Source organism: Peromyscus californicus, unplaced genomic scaffold, assembly GCF_007827085.1.
Source record: "Peromyscus californicus insignis strain IS unplaced genomic scaffold, ASM782708v3 Scaffold_5__1_contigs__length_169319896, whole genome shotgun sequence".
Taxonomy (NCBI): domain Eukaryota; kingdom Metazoa; phylum Chordata; class Mammalia; order Rodentia; family Cricetidae; genus Peromyscus; species Peromyscus californicus.
This window is the reverse complement of record NW_026294573.1, coordinates 36,777,066-36,788,827: the sequence shown is the minus strand read 5'-3', so window position 1 is coordinate 36,788,827 and position 11,762 is coordinate 36,777,066. Positions and strand designations below refer to the sequence as shown.

At 44.1% G+C, this 11,762-nt stretch overlaps 1 pseudogene; it reads left to right on the top strand.

The window, feature by feature from the left end:
• The first annotated feature begins 7,850 nt into the window (after window positions 1–7,850).
• LOC128097920 (translationally-controlled tumor protein-like) lies at window positions 7,851–8,348 on the top strand (annotated as a pseudogene).
• The last annotated feature ends 3,414 nt before the right edge of the window (window positions 8,349–11,762 follow it).

Sequence of the window (11,762 nt, the reverse complement as noted above, 5' to 3'; positions counted from 1 at the left end):
CTCTCCGATCTGTCCACATATCTGGCTGCAATCATCTTTAGGGAATAATGGCCTCTTTTCTTTAGCTCTCCAACGAGATACCATTGTGTCTCATAATCTGGAACCGTCAACAGTGGCAGAGATGGGCCAGCGACTGCCTACGCTGCTCCCTACAGCAGTCTGGAGAGTTCTTTTTAGTAGACTTGCACTCGGTTAAAGCTGATTTTGTCACAGAAAGGAGTTTCAGGATGAGATAATGTGGTGGTTCTAATAAGGATGGCTCCCCTAAGGCTCCTATATTTGAATGCTTAGTCACCAGGGAGTGACCTTGTTCGACATGATTAGAAGGATTACAAGGTGTGGCCTTGTTGGAGTAGGCGTGGCTTTGTTGGAGGAAGTACATCATTGGGGGTGGGCTTTGAGGTTTTAAAAGCCCATGCCACACCTATATTCTCTCTCCCCCACTCTCCCCGTCTCCTCCCTCTCCTCCCTCTCCTCCCTCTCCTTCTCCCTCTCCTCCCTCTCCTTCTCCCTCTCCTCCCTCTCCTTCTCCCTCTCCTCCCTCTCCTTCTCCCTCTCCTCCCTCTCCTTCTCCCTCTCCCTCCCTCCCCTTCCCCCTCCCCTCTCTCTCCCTCTCTCCCTCCCTCCCTCCCTCTCTCTCTCTCTCTCCCTCCCCCTCTCTCTCTCTCTCTCTCCTGGATCAGGATGTCACTCTCCTGAAGCAGGATGTACGCTCCAGTGTCCGCCTGCATGCCTCCATGACCTTGCCATAATGATAATGGACTAAACCCCTGAAACTGTAAGCAAGTCTCCAATTAAGTGCTTTCTTTTATAAGAGTTGCCTTGGTCATGGTGTCTCTTCACAGCAATAGAACACTAAGACAGCTAATATAAAGCAGAGTTGGAGTTTATTGAGTAAGATTCTTAACATAGATTTAAACACAGGGATTAATAGAAAGAATAGGATATATCGAGGTCTGGGTATGTCTTCTCAGAGAGTTGTATATACTGCATGGTCTTTACAATAGTTATATATATTTTTGATGAGCTCTGAAGTTACTGTCTTTGAAGGATTGTTAAAAAACTTAAATGAAGCCAGGCATGGTAGCACACACCTTTATTCCAAGCACTTGGGAGGCAGATGCAGGCAGATCTCTGGTCTACATAGTGAGTTCCAGGACAGTCAGAGCTATTTAGGGAGACTCTGTCTCAAAAACAAACAAACACAAGAAGCCAGGCGGTGGTGGCACACGCCTTTAATCCCAGCACTGGGGAGGCAGAGGCAAGCAGACCTCTGTGAGTTTGAAGCCAGCCTGGTCTACCAAAGCGACAGCCAGAGCTGTTACACAGAGAAACCTTATCTCAAAAACAAAACAAAACCTCAGTGAGATCACAGGGTGGTTCTGGACAGGATTACAGTAGATAAAACCCTAGATCACAGGGCTGTGGGCAGTTAGGACATCTTTACTATAAATAAAAGTTAAGAGTCTTGTTTGTGAAACTTCTGAAAGACATCTGGGAGAGAAGTAAGACCGTATTTGATGTTCATCTGTGCTCAAGCTCATCGCGTTTTCACATTCTGATTTGAAGATATCTTCATATAAAACAAGCATTGTCTGTATTTAGGCAATTCTATGGCAACGTTAAATGTGCTGGAGTTATTGAGTCTCAGTTAGCAACAAGTTTCAACCAGACTGGGGGGAGGGGCTCATTTTCCTTCCTGTGTCTCCATCATTTTCTGTTTTTCTGTCCTGCCTCAGAACCACACAGGAAAGGGGTCCTGGAAAACGTAGTTCCTAGCTTTTCTTTCTGTGACTCTTAGGGGTCCAAAGAGGATAGTAGTGATGCTGAGTCACTAGTAGATGGCCTAGTACAATTCACACACTATCAACTGAGCCACGTCTACACTCTTTTACCCACAATGGACTCCCAAATGAAAGTAAGAGTATTGATAGAAGAGAGAAAACAAAACAAACAAACCACTGCAGAGCAAGCCAGGTGTGGAGGCACATGCCTGTAATCCTAATACTTCGGAAGCTGAGGCAGGAGGATTACAAGTTTGAGACTAACTGGGCTGCATAGTAAGAGTCTGTCTCAAAAATAAGTAAAAAGGAGTCTATAAAATAACAATGAAAGAAAAAAAATAGGGTGTGAATTAGAGGGGGAGCAAGGGTGGTATGGGAAGGTTTGAGGAAGGAATGGAAGGAAATGATGTAATTATATTTTAATTAAAAAAACTAAAAAATGGAGAGATTTTAAGTTTTAGGTTTTTATTGTTTCTGATGAACAAGGAGAGATGGCCATGGCATAATGAACAATAAACAGGTGGGGGAGGCAGGAGGAGACGCACATGGCTACTCCAGGCTTGTTTTTTTTTTCAAAATCTATTTTATCTTTGATTACATGTATATCTGGGTGTCTATGTGGGGTGTGTGAACTGGAGTGCGGGCATTTGTGGAGTCCACAGAGGGCAATCAGATCCGCTGGAGCCAGAGTAGGAGGCAGTTGTGAGTTACCCGACATGGGTCCTGGGAGCTCACAAAAGCAGTGTGCTAACCACTGGGCCATCATTCCAGTGTCCCTCACCCCTCATAGTTCTTGTTTTTACAACTAATCGTGTAGCCACATTGGATATTTATAGTTTTGTTTCTCTGTCACCCATCCGGTCCCCCTGGCTGGCCTGACACTTGGCAGAGAGCCTCCTCTCAGGGGCTGGTTACAGGTAGGTGCCACCACTCCCGGCCTTCCTGTTTCTTTTCCAGCTCAAAGCTTGGTGTGGTTCTTTTTTATTTATTTAGGTTTTGGTTTTGGTTTTTTGAGACAGGATTTCTCTGTTCAGGAAGGAAAAACCACATTTAGAATAAGTATTTCAGCCAACAGTAATGGCCGCACTTCCACGATAGAAGGGTGGTGTAACCAAACTGCTGTAAGGTGGTTGGCTGTTCCTCCAGAGAATGGCATCACATGGAAGGTTTAGTGTTGGCTTCTAATGTTGGCTGACTGAATTCTCACCCATGACTGTAGCCTTTTTTTTTTTTTTTTTTTTGGTTTTTCGAGACAGGGTTTCTCTGTGTAGCTTTGCGCCTTTCCTGGAACTCACTTGGTAGCCCAGGCTGGCCTCGAACTCACAGAGATCCGCCGGCCTCTGCCTCCCGAGTGCTGGGATTAAAGGCGTGCGCCACCACCGCCCGGCGACTGTAGCCTTTGTAGAGGATAGCTACTGTTGATAATTCTTGCACAACTATCCTGCCATCAGGGCCACTGTTCATGAGCTTATTAAGAAAGATTGGCAAGAAGAAGGTGCTTTGGGGAAGAGGCTGATGTCTTCAGCATATACACCATTGCCCACCTGATAAAGAGCCTTCTTTGAAGTGGTTACCGTTTGGTGGGAAATCATATGGGATCCCAGTATCCTTACAGTGAACAAAGTGCTCTTCATTCTGAGAGCTCCCATCATGCACCTCTTCCTCAGATTGCCCTCCATGTTCATTTCTTCCAAGTTACTATTTATTCACCGATATCATTACATTTCTGTAAAGGCATACTTCTGGCAGTCTCTTTTCTTGGGCTCACTAATGTTGTGGAATATTAGTTGAAGATGTGTTACATTCGTTTATGCTGTGGAATATTTGTTTAATGATGCAAAGATGTGTTGCATTCTTTTATGTTGCATTTGTTTAACTCTGTGAAGCTGTGTTACTGTGCCTGTATGAAACACCTGATTGGTCTAATAAAGAGCTGAACAGCCAATAGCTAGGCAGGAGAGAGAAATAGGTTGGGCTACCAGGCAGAGAGAATAGATAGGAGAGAAGGGGGAGGAGTGAGAAAAGGAGGAGATAAGGATGCCAGAGGACACCCACCCAGCCACACAACCAGCCACAGAGTAAGAAGTAAAGAAAGGTATATAGAACAGAGAAAGGTAAAAGCCCAGAGGCAAAAGTTAGATGGGATGATTTAAGTTAAGAAAAACTGGCTAGAAACAAGCCAAGCTAAGACTGGGCATTCATAAGTAAGAATAAATCTCCTTGTATTTATTTGGAATCTGGGTGGTGGGCCCCCAAAGAGTGAAGAATAAAAAAAAACAACTACACGCCAAGACTGCACAGTGATCCTTAACCAAACACCTAATTAGTTGCTTAAAATTATGTACATGGGAGGATTTTCTTTTCTTTTCTTTTTTTTTTCAATTTTTTTTTTCAATTTAATTTATTTATATTATGTGCATTGATGTTTTGCCATGGGTGTTGGGTTCCCTGGAACTGGAGTTACAGACAGTTGTGAGCTGCCATGTGGGTGTTGGGAATTGAACCCAGGTCCTTTGGAAGAACAGTCAGTGTTCTTAACCACTGAGCCATCTCTCCAGCCCGGATTTTCTTTTCAATTAGAGACCTCCCCAAGTGAGGCTGTGATACTTTCAGGCGATGTCACCACACCGGAGACAGATTGATCAGGAAGGCCTGGGGCTGCGGAGGTGGCGCAGTCCTTAAAGTACTTGGTGCACAAGCATGAATTCCCAGCATTCAACTTTAAAAGCCAGGTCAGCAGTGTGGGCCTGTATTCTCAGCACTGGGAGACAAAGCAGGTGGACCCTGGAGCTCACCCACCAGCCAGCTTACCAAAATGGTGGACTCTGAGTTAAAAAAAAAAAAAAAAAAAGGCAGTGAACTATTTGAGGAAGACACCTGACATCAACTTCTGACTTCCTCATGCATGTGTACACACGTGCACATGCACCCATATTTGTGGTGATACTTTGTTGTACCCTAATAAAACTTGCCTGAAGATCAGAGAACAGAATAAGCCACTAGATTAAACATAGAAGCCAGGCTATGGTGGCACACACCTTTAATCCTAACACTCAGGAGGCAGAGATCCATCTGGATCTCTGTGAGTTCAAAGCCACCCTGGATTATATGAGATTGATTCAGTCTAGGAGAGAAATAGAGCCAGGCAGTGGTGGCACACGCCTTTAATCTCAATACTTGGGAATCACATGCCTTTAATCCCAGCACTTGAGATCTCATGCCTCTGCTGCCAGTATTTGGGAAGCAATACATGCCTTTAATCCCAGCACTAGGAAGGAAGTAATATGGCTGGGTGGAGAAAGGTATATAAGGCGAGGAGACAGGAACTATGGTCTCTTTTGACTGAAGCCCTTTTTGACTGGACCCCTTTTAGCTGAGGACTCAGAGACATTCAGTCAGAGGATTCGTGGAGTTGGTGAGGTAAGATGTGGCAGTGGCTTGTTCCTTTGTCTCTCTGATCTTCAGGCAAATTTTATATTGCCACACATATTCACACATGAACACACACACACACACACACACACACACACACACACACACACACACACAAAGAAAAACCAGGGCTGGAGAGTATGCCATGATGGCTCAAATCTATAATCCTAGCACTAGGAGAGTCTGAGGGTCCAGGCCAGGCTGGACTACAAAGTGAAATCTAACACACAAGAACAAAATGGACAGACAGACAGACAGACAGACAGACACACACACACACACACACACACCACAAGAAAATAAAAGAAAGTCAGGTCTGGATTTGCCCTGCCCAGTGTTGCTGTTGACAGGCATAGATGCTGGTCCCTCACCCTTGCTTGTCCCGTGGGGGTCTGAATCCCTTGCTACTCCAATCACTTGTATCTGTTCCCACAGGTGATAAGCACCTGGAGAACAGGGCAGTGAGAACACCTAACAGTGCATGTTTAATAGCAGATGCTGAATAAATAGTTATAGATTTTCATGTTTGAATAGATGAGAGTCAAATAGGATTTCATTTCTGTTGTTGGGATATTTTTTACTCTTTTTCTCTTGGGGGGGGCGCCACTCAGCTCCCAAATAAATCACACATGGAGGTTTATTCTTAATTATGAATGCTTGGCCTTAGCTTGGTTTATTTCTAGCCAGCTTTCCTTAACTTAAATGATCCCATCCACCTTTTGCCTCTGGGCTTTTTCCTTTTCTTACTTCTGTATCTCTTACTTTCACTCTTACTCCATGGATGGCTGTGTGACTGAGTGGCTGACCCCTAGCATCCTCTTCTCCTTGTTCTCTTGCTCCCTCTCTCCTAGATTTCTCTTCCCATTTATCCTCTGCCTGCAAGTCCCGCCTACCCTTTCTCCTTCCTTGCTATTGGCCATTCAGCTCTTTATTAGACTAATCAGGTGTTTTAGACAGGCACAGTAGCACAGCTTCACAGAGTTAAACAAATGCAACATAAAAGAATGCAACACATCTTTGCATCATTAAACAAATGTTCCACAGTATAAACAAATATAACACACCTTAAAATAATATTCCACAACATGTTTCAGGTTATAGAAAAATTACAGCACATACAGAGAGTTCCCATGTATTCCTCACCCAGTTTCCTTCATTGTCAGTATCTTACCTTATAGTGATACATTATCAAAATTAAGAAATTAGCATTGCAGCCGGGCGGTGGTGGCACACACCTTTAATCCCAGCACTTGGGAGGCAGAGGCAGGCAGATCTCTGTGAGTTCGAGGCCAGCCTGGTCTCCAAAGCGAGTTCCAGGAAAGGCGCAAAGCTACACAGAAAAACCCTGTCTCGAAAAACCAAAAAAAAAAAAAAAAAAAAAAAAAAAAAGGGCTGGAGAGATGGCTCAGTGGTTAAGAGCACTGACTGTTCTTCCAGAGGTCCTGAGTTCAACTGCCAGCAACCACATGGAGGCTCTCAACCATCTCTGGTGCTTATAATAAATAGCTAAATTAAAAAAAAAAAGAAATTAACATTACTACAGCTTTATAAATGATAATTTTTATAATCACTGTCCTCTTTTGTTCCAGGACCCAAGGCATCCCATCACATTGCCCCCCCCCCTTTTTTTTTTTTTGGTTTTTCAAGACAGGGTTTCTCTGTGTAGCTTTGCACCTTTCCTGGGACTCACTCTGTAGCCCAGGCTGGCCTCGAACTCACAGAGATCTGCCTGGCTCTGCCTCCCGAGTGCTGGGATTAAAGGCGTGCACCACTGCCGCTCGCGCCCCCCCCCTTTTCTTTTTAACTCAGTGTCTCACTAGCTAGCCTAAGCTGGTCCAGAATTCACAAATTCAAGGCAGGCTGGCCTTAGACTCATGGCAGTCCTCCTCCTGAAGCTCCTGAATGTGCCACCATGTTGCATTTCATCATTAAGCCTTCTCTCCAGTCTGCGAACTTTCTCAGTCTCCTTTGTCTTTTATGACCATGACACCCCTTGAGAAACACCAGCAAGGTATTCTGTGGCAGGACTCCCCGTCTGTGTTTGCCTTATGTCTTCCCATGACTGATGTGGGTTCACGAGTTTTCAGAAAGAATGACGCAGGGGAGAAAGTGTCCCTCTCACTAAATCCTGTCAGGCTTGATGAAAGACTGTGACGTCACCTATACTGCTAACCTTCATCACTTGGCTAAGGTGCTTGCCAGGTATCTGCATTTGCTCCTGTCCTTCTTTCCTCTCCCTCTGCTACCGATCCATTCGTAAAGAGCTACCGAGGCTAGCTCATATGCAAAGGAAAGAGCCTGAGAATTAAGCTTCACTTTATAGAGATGAGGACATCCACATAAGACTTTCCTGAAAGAAGAATAATCACCATTTTAACTATAGATTTGTAACTCAGTTTCTGTGTCTGAGGATCAACTTTAGAAGTAGAATGCTTGCTTAGCATGAATCAGGCCCTGGGTCCAAAATAAATAAAATTCCCATTAAGGGCTAATCGTCAGTCATTAACAAAAAACTTGCCTATATGTCTTCCAGAACTCAACATTAATTTGATAAGCTTTTCTGCCCACTCCCCACCACCCCTGTGGCACTCTAGCGGTGCAGTGCTGGCTTGGCTGCTGTCTCCAGCGGCCACCATGATCATCTACTGGGACCTTGTCAGCCACAACAAGCTATTCTCCAACATCCACAAGATCCGGGAGAGTGAGGATGGGCTGTGCCTGGAGGAGGGAGGGCAAGGTGGTTAATGGTACAGAGGGTAACATTGATGACTCGATCATTGATAGAAATCCTTCCACTAAAGGCAGAGGCTGAAAGTACCGGAAGCACAGTAGTCACTGGTGTGGATATTGTCATGAACCATCACTTAAAAGAAATCAGCTTCACAGAAGAGGCCTTCAGAAAGCGAATCAAAGATTGCATGAACTCTTTCAAAGGCAAACTTGAAGAAGAACACAGGAAGAGTAAAGTGTGTCATGACTGCACACATCCTTGCTAATTTCAAGGACTACCAGTTTTTTACTGGTGAAAACATGAATCCAGATGGCATGGTTGTTCTCCTGGACTACTGTGAAGATGGTGTGACTCCATTTATGTTTTCTTTAAAGAATGGCTTAGAGAGGGAAAAATGTTAACAAATTAGGTAATTACTTTGGCTCTACCAACTGTCACCATGACTGACTGCTGCTTGTCATCCATGTGACATCAGGACTTAGACAAATGGGACTGATGTCATCTTGAACTTTTATTTTGGCTGTGATGTATTTAGAGTGGAGGCATTGTTTTTAAAGAAAAAAAAAATGTCGTGTAGGTTGTTTTTAAATAAAGTACATTTAAGCTTAAAAAAAAGTAAAGTAAAATAAAATTAACTTTATGAACTGTTAGAATTACATTTAACAATTTACTAATTTAGAAAGAATGATGTCTAAGACTACAGGGTTTGTCTCTACTTGGCCAAATTTCCCTTTATATTTATTGGAATTGCAGTATGTTGATAAATTATTTCAAGGATCTGTATTGTAGCCAGATAACACAGTCCCTGAGTCTTGACAATGAGCAAAAGGGAGAGTAGGCTAAGATCTGGGCTGCCCCAGGGAGGACCTTATCAGAGATACAAAGCCTGAGGCTGTTACTGAATTTTGAAACATCAGAATAAAACAGCAAAAAGATTATGAAGCGCAGAAGGAGGTTTGGGAAAAATGCTGATAAAACCCAAACTCTCCTTGAGAGTAGAGAGGAGGCTTGAGTCAACTTTGTACTACCCACCACTGGCACGGGCTGGCATAGGCTGGCACAGGCTGGCACACACGAACACCAAATGAAAAAGCAGTAAATAGTGACCCAAATTCTTGTCCTAATTGACCACACCACAAGTTCTGGTGGGACACTCCTGTAATCCCAGAATTTGAGAGCTAGAGGCAGGAGGATTATAAATGCAAGGTCATTCTTGCCTATGTAGTAAGCCTGGGCTACAGGAGACCCTGTCTCAACAATCTTTGGCCACATTATAGCAAAGGTGTGTGACAGATCAGCTTCCGTGGGCGGGCGATTTCTTTTACTTGTTTATAATCTTTGAGGAACTTGTCATTAGTTTTTTTTTTTAATCAGTGTCAATCATATTTCACATTTAAGTTTAAATGACAACTGAATCATAAAAGTGACACCAGTGTGAGCACATGGAGAATATGCATAGTGGAGCTGGGAGATGGCTTAGTCTAGGTAGAAGGCGTACTGTACAAGTGTGAGGACTGACTTCAATCCCAGCATGTACACAAGAAGCCAGGGCTGTCTCTTTCCACCACGTGAGCTTTGGGGGTCAAGTTCAGCAAGTGCCTTGAGCTGCTGAGTCACCTCACCAGCCTTCAAGATTCATTTCTTGACCACTTAGAAGAAGCCACCATTCTGCCAAACAAGTGTTCAGCCACGTGGGCTTTCGTATCTTTTTCAGGTCCTTCAAGAACTTTAGTCTTTGCCACTAAGAGAGACTGTGACTCTCTTAGTCTGTAAAGCCTTAAATGACACAGCAGGCCTCGGGTGACTGTCACTTGTTTAGGGCGTTCTTTAATCCATTAGGTTTCCTAGGGCGATTGTTATGTGACCCCATGTGACAGACACTGAATTGGCTGTCCCCTTGAAGAAAGGACCCTGGAGAGCAGGTCAACTGACACCATCTGGCTGTTAACTCTTTCAGTTCCACCTCAGGTTCTCAGAGGAGGTTACGTTCTTCTCAGATGGCCTAGTCAATAACCAAGACTGTGACACAAAACCCCACCAATTTCTCCCAACGTGGCCCCTGTGATAGTCCATCCTTCCTCTAGAATACCCCACTGAACTGCCAAAGATGTCGACAAATCTGCATGGCAGTCTTCCAGGCTCTCCCCCCTCAATCCTGCCTCCACCCTCATCCTTCCTTGGTTGAGCACAAGGTGTTTAGCAAGAAATCTTTTATTTCCATAATTCCCTTCCCGGAAGACTCAGCAGCTATATTTGTTTTGTTAAAGCTAGAATATAGAGATTGAGGGGGAGAGTTATAAAACCAGGCTGTGGAAGATGTACCGTCTCTACAGGCCATGTTTGACTTTTAGGGCACTGGGATTTTCTTCTTTTTTTGGTTTTTGGTTTTTCCAGACAGGGTTTCTATGTGTAACAGATCTGGCTGTCCTGACTAGGTTGGCCTCAAACTCACAGAGATCCACCTGCCTCTGCCTCTGCCTCCTGAATGCTTGGATTAAAGGTGTGCACCACCACTGCGTCAGTAGATGTTTTTAAGTAGATTGCAAAGGGATAGAGAAAATAAAGAGAAATTTGGAAAGAGCACTCTGAATCTGGTGTGTGGGTAGGACTAGAGGTATGGAGAATTGAAGGCTGAAAGGCTATTAGGACACAGTCTAAGGAGATGATGCCTTGGACTAGAGGGAGACCAGAGCCAGTAAGTATTTGAGAGATATTTAAAAGGCACAATCTTGGGATGGGATGGAGAGATGTATCAGCGGTTAAGAGGGCTTTCTGTTTTTTTGCAGGGTTTCTCTGTGTAGCTTTGGTGCCTATCCTGGATCTCACTCTGTAGACCAGGCTGGCCTCAGACTCACAGAGATCCGTCTGCCTCTGCCTCCCGAGTGCTGGGATTAAAGGCGTGCGCCACCACTGGGGCTTTCTGTTCTTGCACAAGTGCAGAGTTAGTTATTCCCAGTCCTCCCATCAGGCAGCTCACAACCTGTAACTCCAGCTCCGGGGAATTGATGCCCCTTTTCCAGCCTCCAAGGTTGCCCACACATATACACACAAACACACACATACATATAAAAATAAATTGTGTAAATATTTTTTAAAATTTAGATTTTTTAAATCATTTTATGTGTATGAATGTTTTACCTGCATATATATATGTGTACCATATACTTAAAAAGAGAGATTTGGATCCTCTGGGCCTGGAGTTACAGAAGGTTGGGAATCAAACCTGAGTCCTCTGCAAGAAGACCAAAAGCTCTTAGCTGCTAAGCCGTCTCATCATCATAAATCTTTTCAGATGCTCACTTATTGTAAAAGGAAGAGTTGAGCTCACCTAGGAGAGGTAGCCTGTCAGTTCTGACAGGGGACAAGGGCAGCAAATGAGATGTAGGCCAGCAAAGATGGCATCACGGACCTGGAGAGTGTTCTCCATTCATCTGGTTGTTTCCAGTTTTTGAGACAAGTCTCACTATGTAGCCCAGGCAGACCATTATATAATAACATGTGGTTATTTATCTTCCTTAGGAGAGAGGTTGAAGGCATCCAAGGGAAATTCTGCTCTTCCCATTCTGGTGAGAGTGTCTACTCTCTGAATCCTTGGGAGAAGTGTAGTTCATCTCTCTCTTTGATGGGCCATAAGGGAATTTTATTCCAGGGTCACACTGAATCTTCAGTCAACAATTTACACCTTATTTCTATTTAAGCACATCTGATAACATGGCCCAAAGAGATTTTAGGGAAAGTAAACCCTTACCCTACAGCATACTGTCTGTTCCACAACAGCTAATTATACATCTGAAGTGTGGTTGGGCACAGTTGAG